The sequence below is a fragment of the Mesocricetus auratus genome, unplaced genomic scaffold (genome assembly GCF_017639785.1).
Source record: "Mesocricetus auratus isolate SY011 unplaced genomic scaffold, BCM_Maur_2.0 Super-Scaffold_100004, whole genome shotgun sequence".
NCBI lineage: Eukaryota > Metazoa > Chordata > Mammalia > Rodentia > Cricetidae > Mesocricetus > Mesocricetus auratus.
In genome coordinates, this window is record NW_024429189.1 from 102,054,249 (window position 1) to 102,064,212 (window position 9,964).

Genomic DNA, 9,964 nt, shown 5'->3' on the forward strand with positions numbered 1-9,964 from the left:
CTGTGATTAGAAAAAATGTAGATAACTTGAAGATATCCTGAGTGAAATATGCCAGCCACAGAAAATCAACTGTTCTTCATGATCTTACTTACATGAAATATGTAAAGTAGTCAGATTCATAGAATCAAAATGTGGAATGTTTGTTGGGTGGTGGTGGCTCACGCCTTTAATCCCAGCACTTGGAAGGCAGAGGCAGGCAGATTTTTGTAAGTTCAAGGCCAGCCTGGTCTACAGAGTAAGTTCCAGGAGAGCCAGAGCTGTTACACAGAGAAACCCTGCCTTGAACAATCAAAAAGAAAAAAAAAAGTTTGCTGCTGGAGGAAGGGAGGGTCCAGTTAACCAAGATGAATAAAGTCTAGAGATCTGCCACGCAACATTGAACTCAAATAAACATCAATGCAACATAAAATACCATACACTTAAAAGGCTTGTTTTTGTTTGTTTGTTTCAGTAGGTTGGTTTTTGTTTTTTGTTTTTGTTTTTCAAGATAAGGTTTCTCTGTGTAGCCCTGGCTCTCCTAGAACTCACTTTGTATACCAGACTGGCCTTGAACTCACAGAGGTCATCTGCCTCTGCCTCCCAAGGGCTGGGATTAAATTCATCACCATCACCCTGCTTAAAAGCCTATTAGAAGGACAGATCACATGTTAACTGATCGTGAAATATAAGGAAAAGGGATACTTTCACAATGATCTACTGTACATTATAATTATAGACAATACTGATGAATTATTTATTTAATATCTGCTTGCAGTTCAGATGCCATGTCAAAAGTTATTATACCAATTAAAAATTAGCTAAATTTGTTAAAGTATTGTAGGCATTTGGAACCATATAATATTTGTGGCACTGCTCAGCTTTCTCTTTGAACTCTAAACAGCTACAGACAAATATATAAGTATACGGAGGTGACTATGTTCCAGTAACCTTTATTTTTGGGGGAAAAAAAAAACCAAAACTATCCATAGCCAGTCCCTTGCCTGTAAGCAACAGGTGGTTAGACAAGCTTCTAATCTCATTCACTCATGTCATTTTCCTGGGCTCCAGGCATAGCACGCACCATGCAATGACCTTTAACCCCATCTCTGTCAACCATGTGTACCCTTAAGTACATCCTCACTGTTAGTGCCCCCTGTGGTATCAAGTGACAGGTGGGGAAGAGAGAAAAGGGCAATAAAAGTGAAAAGAGACATTTGGTGATATTACCAAAGAGATCTTCCAGCTAACCAAGATTTTAGAAGGCTTATTAACCCTGTTGTTTCCTTCCAGCCCCTTTCCTATTCTTATTCCTTAAATCGCACACCCTTTCCGGGAAAGCAGCTTTTTGGGGGTTTGCTGCCTTGAACAGCTTCGTAAAGCTTCAGTTTTCAAACAGACTGGGAAATCTGTTCTACGCTGCTTCTCTGACAGGAAGCCAAGTGATCCCCAAAAGAAAGGAGAAGAGCATGTGAGGGGAACATAAAGTGATGTGGGAGCTCTGTCATGGGACCCTCTGCTATGTGTCTGGAGTCCTTCAGGGATTTGGCATCTCATCTCTGATCTCTTAAGGAAAAAGGCATTTTTAGTTTCTTCCTTCCAGACAAACTGAAAATACTTTACTGATGACTTGTATTTTTACTTTTCTCCAAGCCACTAAATCTGCTAGATAAGAGTCCTATGTCAGGACCAGAATTCTGTTGTAATTAGAAGAGGAAGGGCGGGGCTGAGGTAAACAGATAAGGTATCTACTCGTGTGGCCATAGTGTCACCTACACAAACACACTGTCTCCGTAAGTAAGTGTCACATTGTTAAAAACCATCCCATTGCTGTCTGTGTTCTCCCTACTTCCTGCTTCAATAAAGAATGATAATGCTATCTCCCTATTAGAAATAACCAATTCAACAGCAAAAGAAAAGGTCAAAAAGATTAATAAGATTACCTGGGGCTACAGTACAGCACTGTAATTTCCTTTTTGTGACACTGTCACCTGTTAAATTACACATTCTACACGCCTGTGCTGTGTCAGGCATCTTCTTGAAGTCTGGGTTCCAAATGAATAATAATGCTCCCTCGAAGATGGCTGTGAGTGGCAATGCCCTCTGCTCTTTTGATCTGGGATTCTGCACAAATTATTGAGAGGGTTTCCATTCCTCTTAATCTGACAGACACTTTGATCATTCAGTTCCTGATATTAGTACCAGCAGCTGCAGCAACACGGTGTACTTAGTAATCAGTACATCCTCATGACCAGGCAGCAACTTTCTGAAACTAGACAGAACTATAACCCAGTTATTAGCGTAATTAAGAGAGTACAATGGAATAAAGAAGGTAGAAATGTTTAAAACATCACAACAGCACCTGTGCTTGAAAACATGAGAAACCCTTCAGTGTCCAATACTGCCAGGATAGGAGTGGGTACCCTGCTCTAGTCACATTATATACGAGTAAGAAAATTCATGCGCATGGCTCCTAGAATAACATTATTAAAGGATGGGTGCTGCTATAGAAATGTAAAGATAACTTACGTTCAGTCCTCAGCATTGCAGCTCCTGGCTCCAGGTCCATTAACCTGTAGGAGTCCCCAAGATGAGCACCTGTCACGGCTTGCTGTGCTGCTGGTCCTCTTGGTTCTTGACTGTCTTCCATTCTGTTTGAAACTCAAAATCTGTAAGAGGAAACCCTGACTCCAAAGATGTGACAGCGGTGGCACTTTGGTGCAGCAGGAGCACATTCAATGACAAGGTGCAGGGAAATACAGATACAGATACAGATACAGATACAGATACAGATACAGATACAGATACAGATACAGATACAGATACAGATACACTGCACATCACAGAGCTCACCTTCTGTGCTTTTGATATTGGAACATTGTTAATAAGTAATATCCTTTTCTACATTGTAACTGGGATTTTAGCTCTAAGGGGAAATCTCATAAAAATTAGGTTACTGTATAGAATCAGCAATTTTATTCTCAAAGGGTACAACCACGTTTAAAAAATTTTAAACTATAAAATCACTTTGCCAATACAATTTTAACTTTGTGTTTTGCCCTAAATTTTATTTCAGGTGTGTTTCTTCTTAGCAATGGTATATTGTGGTGATTACCTGCCAAAACATTGAAGTCTGAGGTCTGTTTTGTAATAGAGCATTGATTGCCAACTGCATTGAAGGATTGACCCCAATTACAACAGAGTGTCTCAAAGCCCTACATTCATTTATTCTCCTCTAATTGAGCTGTATACATACTTGTATATCATCAAGTACAGTGAAGACAAAAAGATCACTTTTACACAATGTAAGCCACAAGCTGGAACAATCTGGAGAAACTAATCATGTCTGTAGATTTTAAGTATGCTCCTTCTTAACTCAAGGAAATTAGTTCCTGTGTTTGATATCAGCAGATCATAAGGAATTGTCCTTTGCTTGTCAAAAACACAAATGTTACAGAAGAGCACAATATACTTTTCCATGTTAAATAGAACCAAACAAAAAATTTTAACATCTGTTAAAGACATAGAGACAATCAGCAAAATGTGAGTCTATATTCAAAATAACAATATTGTGTTAATATTAAGTTTCTTGGTCTGATCACCTTGTGGCAGTTATGTAGAATACATAGCTGCCTGTGTGAGTATGTTCAGAAATATTTAAGGAAAGCACTGATGAAACCATTCTGGCCCTCACATGAAATGGAATTGTTTTGCATTGGCATCGTTTTATCTTTCATGTGCTTTAAATCATCTCTAGATATTTATTATAAGTACTCTGTAAAGCATTGTTATACTGGATTATTTAGGGAACAATGGCAAGAAAGAAATCTATACCTGTTTAGTATAGATGCAATTTTTTTATCCAAATGTTTAAACCCGTGGTTGATGGGGGAAGTCCTTCTGTGTATATATGCTTGTCTTATTTGTTGATTAAATAAAGCACTGTTGGCCAATAGGGAAGCAAGATAGATGGGACTAGGAGTTCAGGAGAATTCTGGAAAACAGAGGCACAGTCAATCGCAATGTTGGACGCGGAAGAAGTAACATGCCCGGATCCTTCCTCCGGTAAGAGTAGACCACATGGAAATACTTAGATTAGCAATTATGGTTAAATACTTAGGTCAGAGCTAGCCAGTAAGAAACCAAGCAAATGGCCAACAACTTATAATTAATGTAGTGTCCTGTGTGTTATTTGGAGGCCAAAGCGGCAACGGGACCCAGGCGGGATCCCGCAACACACGGTTGATTAAATCAGCCTACACAAAACTCAACAATACAAAGGACCACACCATAGATACAAGACCATGGGAGGGGGAGAGATAAAAGGAGAGAGAAATAAAGAGGGAGATTTGGGAGCAAGAGGCAGTCAGTCGTACTATGGACTAGGAGAGCAAACCAACTCAACAACATGTGAACCTTGGAAAATACTATATGCAAATTTTATATTGTTATTTGAACATTTGATTTTTCAAAATAAAAATCTTTTTTTTTTTTTTTTGGTTTTTCGAGACAGGGTTTCTCTGTATTGTTTTGGAAGCTATCGGTCCAGCCCGGCCTCGAACTCACAGAGATCCGCCTGCCTCTGCCTCCCGAGTGCTGGGATTAAAGGCATGCGCCACCACCGCCTGGCTAAAAATATCTTTAAATGCACAGTTGATAGCCAATTCTGATGATAGAGTAATATTATTAATGTATTTTCTTGTAACTTTACTCTGTTGCATTTTTTTATTATGATTGTCTAGACTCTCAAAACATTTGTAATGTAAGATTGGGCCTATAACATGCTGTTTTGTACAGACACCTGGAAACTAAAGCTTATTTCTACCTAGAAAACACTGAGTTATCACCTACTGGGGTTGTGAATGATCTCTTTGATTCTATTGTGGGAATAAGGGATTTTATGATCCCTGTGACTTACTCAAGAACATTGCCTTCTCCTCACTTCAGCTACCAACCAGTTTTTAGGGAGTACTAGCAGTCCATAAAGCAAAACCCAAAGACATCATTAAGAGGTGGGGGGTGAGGGTACACAACAAAGTTTCTGCCCCCCCAAAGCTTGAGAGCCATCCCTGCTCTAGAAGGTTGAATGGCCCTCTGGGCTACAGAGGAAAGACAGACCAAAGATCTTGGAGATAACCGAGAGCTTCCCACAATGCCTTGGGGCCAGAGCAGAGATCAAACTGTCTATCAAACTGCGTTTGACATAGTGCAGTGAGGGACTTGGGGTGCAAAAAGCAATCAGACTTCTCATAGGCTACTTTCAGAAGGGGGCTTCTCCTACTGCCTGCAGTGCTCATTTGCTGCTACCTAAAGTGATAGTTTATCTGGATGAGGAAATAGTCATCTTTGATGGGCATTATTCCACAGCTGGGCTAAGTTACTGTGCTTCCGGAACAGAAACATTCCGTTTGTCTTTTTAACCACCTAAACACAGGCACTCATGCTGCTCCAACCTGCATTTTCATTCTTGTGGCAGCAGCGTACTTTCTGTCTCCGTATGGCATGGCCATGTGACAGGTTCTGCCTGAAAAGACACTCCTACTGTCTGTAATGGATACAGATAAGGTTAGTCAACTAGATATGTATCATGGATACATGTCTTTAATTTAGTGCAAAAGGGGCAGAATCTATGCTTCTGGTTTTAACAGACAAGCAAGGGATAAAACAAACCTGCAAAGGTATGGGCTGCCAAGACTAATCAACTGAGTTCAAAGCCCTGGAACCATGATGGCAAAATGAGATAACAGACTATGGTCATTTGTCCTCAAATTTCTACACACCACCCATGGCACATGCATACCACCCTACACACACACACACACACACACACACACACACACACACACACACAGAAATAAATGTAAAAAACTAATTAATTGAAACAATGTGAAAGGCTACCAAAATATATAACAATTAGAAATAAAAGGAGTAAATCATTATATTAATAAATGTGGAATAAGAAATAATTTTTTTAGTTTTTTAATTCAATTTTATCATTACATAGTATTTTATTTATATAATTTCTACCTCTACCTCTGCCCCCTCCCATGGTCCCTCAAATTCAGGACTTCTATAATTATTATTGTAACACACATATACACACACACATAAACCCTAGTGAGTCCATTTTGTGCTAGTCATATGTATATGTTTAGGGCTGACTACTTGGGATTGTCTAGCTTATCAGGGTGTTCGTCCCTGTAGAAAATGGCTTCTCCCATTCTCAGCAATCTTTGATTGACTGTAGGTCTTAACCTATGAGCAGGGCCTTGAGAAATTCCCACCAGTCATGTTGACATATCAAATGGTATTCTCATTGCTCAGGTCTTATTGAGGTAGCCATATTTCTGCAATCTCATGAGTGTAGCCTCTTAGTCATGTCTACAAGTCATAATCTCAACACAGGTGTAGTGGTTTGAATATGAATGGTCCCTTTAGACTTAAATGTTCGAATGCTAGATTTTCAGTTAGAAGAACTGTTTAGAAAGAATTAAGAGGTGTAGCCTTGTTGGAGAAGGTGTATCAGTGGGGTGATGCAGAAATATTAACCTACACAAAATATGGATGTCCTATGATATTTATTGAAAGAGAAATCACATGAAAAGCCAAGAAAGCTGAGAACCAAAGGTCTGCACGCTGCTCTCCAGGTCAAAACAGAAACCCAAAGAGAGAGCATATCCTCCCCCTAGCTCTATGTATTCCCTTACGTTCTACGTACCATGAACATACCCACACAGGAGTGGTCAGCACTTACTGATAACATAAAATCACTCCCTACAGTGGGGGAACTTTGAGGTTTCAAACACCCATGTCAGACTGTCTTTGTTTGGATTTCTATTGTTCTTAAGAGACACCGTGACTGTGGCAACTCTTAAAAAGGAACCCACCGCTAAGCACTGAGCTGAACTCAAGAAAGCCAGTAACAGAGACGGAGGATTGATGACCAAGGGGATTAAGACTGGGCTGGTTTAACCCCCAGAAACAGCTGACCTGACAAGGGTTAGCTCTTGAGTCCCAGACTGATGCCTGGGAATCCAGCATGGCACTGATCAAGACCCCCTGAATGTGGGTGTCAGTGAGGAGGCCTAGGTAATTTTTGAGCCTTGGGTAGTAGATCAGTATTCATCCCGAGTATACGCATGGACTTGGACTCCCATCCAACAATGTGAGATGCACTCTCACCATGAACTCTTGGGGGAGGGTCTAGGTCCTGCACTGGATGAAATGACAGACTATGGACACCCCCATGGAGGGCCTCACCCTCCCTGTGGAAATGAGGGGATAATGGGGGGGGTTGGGGGAGGACACGGGAGGAGGGGAGGGAAATGGAGAGGGACCTGGAACTGACTTGTGAAGCAACCTTGTTTCTAATCTAAATTTAAACTTTAAAAAAATTTTAAAAAAAGGAAAACATTTCATTGGGGCTGGTTTACAGTTTCCGAGGTTTAGTCCATTATCTTTACGACAGCATTCAGCAGACATGGTGCTGGAGAAGAAGCTGAAAATTCTACATCTTGATCTGCAGGCAACAGGAAGCAAACTGTGTCCCACAGTGGCCATAGCTTGAGCATATGAGACCTCAAAGCCTGCTCCAATAGTGACAGATTTCCTCCAATAAGGTTACACCTCCTAATAGTGCAACTCCCTATAAGCCAAGCATTCAAACAAATGTGCCTATGGGGGCCATAGCTATTAAAACCACCACACATACTCAGTTGCTCTCTCTCTCTCTCTCTCTCTCTCTCTCTCTCTCTCTCTGCTAACTTACCAAGCACAAGCAAACACTAGAGACTGAGTATATATGAAGGTCTCAGCTACTGTTCCAGGGCTATGCCTGTCTATTTCCTGCTATGATGAATATGGATTATTCCTCTAAAACTGTGAGCAAGCCCTCAATTAAATACTCTTTAAAGAGTTTGCCTTGGTAATATTGTCTTTTCACAGCAATGTAGCAATAACTATGACAACAAATGGCATGGTCCTTCCCTGAGCTTTAGGCATAGGTTGTATTATAGGTGTATTGATTTGGATTGGAATCCACAGTCACTTGTTGTGGGCAGTTTGATAAGTTGTGGGTTACATAATAGTCACCATCTGCTGCAAAGAGCTTCTTTGATAAAGGATGGGAGCTGTACAGATCTATGGGCAAAAGCATAGCATATACAATGCAGTTAGAAATTATACTGATTAAGCAAAGTGGCAGTAATAGATTCTTCTGTAGAATCTATGACTTTCCACAAATGCTGGTGAAGATGTAGAGAGAGAAGAGCCCTTGTTAACTATTGATGGGATTGAAAACTAAGGTGGCCACTACAGAAACCAGTGTGGAGAATTCCCCCAAAAGTAAAAATAGATCTACCATACAATGAGGCTATAACCACTTCTTGGTATATGCCTCAAGGTTCCCTGAGACATCCTTTGTGAATTTGAAAGGAAATCTGATGTGGTAAACGTGATATAACCATACTAACCCAGGCCCAAACACCATGGCTGTAGGGATCTACCCTCAAACAAGGAAAAAATGTCTTCTAACTTACCAAGCACAAGTAAACACTGGAGACTGAGGGATATGTAAAGAAGGAAAATCAGGTCTCCTAGAGGGCTGTGATGGGAAGTCCAATTGGGGAGTCTAAGGTTAGAACACTGTGCTGTAAAGCTGGCAATATCGCTACTAGCGTAAGAGTGGGGTCAGGCAGTGGCACACTCTTTGGAAACTCCCAAAGAAAAAGAACTAACTGTCTACACAACTAAGGCACCCTGTTACCTAGAAGGCAGAAGTGCCCAGATAGAGGCCATATTTTATAAATAGACCACTGATTACAGTAAAGAACAGACAATCATTTTATGGCCGGTGCTGATAAGAGCCCTTCTCAATTGCAATTATCCAGATATATCAGAGTGCTCGCTTTCTTCTGACCAAGCATGAGCTGTGAATGCTGCACTGGAAAAGTGTTTGCTCTTACCAAAGAGCAAGCAAGTGATTTGTCTGCTCTTCCAAGTTCCTGATTAGCAAGGGTCAGACTCAGACATCCCAGGTGTTCATTGTTGATCTTTTGTGTGCTCTGACAGATGCTGTTAGCTAAAAAGTGAGCCCGGTGGCGCAGCTCACTTTTGTTCTTGGGTACTGAAGACTTCAGGTTTCTTTCTTGCAGCTACTCCAAATCATCATCCATTCTGTTCATTTAGTAGGACGTGGGAGGAAAAGTAGATACTCATTTGAGAGGACATCCTGCAGAAATGAGCAGCTGAAACAACTGTGTGTTCCAGTGGAGGACTCTCTGTGGTGGGGTTAGTTACTCTCCATACTGAAATGCCTGAGGGACAAAATCTTTGAAAACGAATGCTAAGTTTGAGCTAAGAGTGACCATGCTCTTCTACAGAGTGTAGACACCCAGCTGGTTATTTACTCTACCTAACTGAGGTGATATTGACATCCAATCACATGGGAAGCATTCCCTAAGAACTTAACAGAAATGCACATTTTCCTGCCTCATCCCAGGCCAACCCCACCAGACTCTGTGGATGGAGTCTAAAAATCTGCCTACACATATCCTTCAGGTGATGCTGGGCACATACAGTTTGAAGGAACCTGCACTATGAAGAACAATCCATCTTGACTCTTCAAATTGACCTGCATGGTTAGCTATACTAAAATATTGCTTGCATCAAGTCCTGAACTATTATTCAAACGTTCAAAACTGGAGAGTGAATTCCTTGGAGGACCTCACTCTCCTCTTCTAGGCCATTAGCACGCATCATACATGGATATATATGCATACTGATAAAAAGCTCTACTCCATGAAATGGATGTAATTACTTTAGTGTACTGCCTAAGCATTAAGTATAATCCCCAGTAAACTTCAACATGCATTTATACTTGATGGATTGCCAAAATGGCCACAAATTATGCAGGATTTTGTAATGCTTTCATTATTTTATCTATGAAGGGGAGTCTTAGGGGCCAGGGGCATAGTTCAGTGGTAAAACG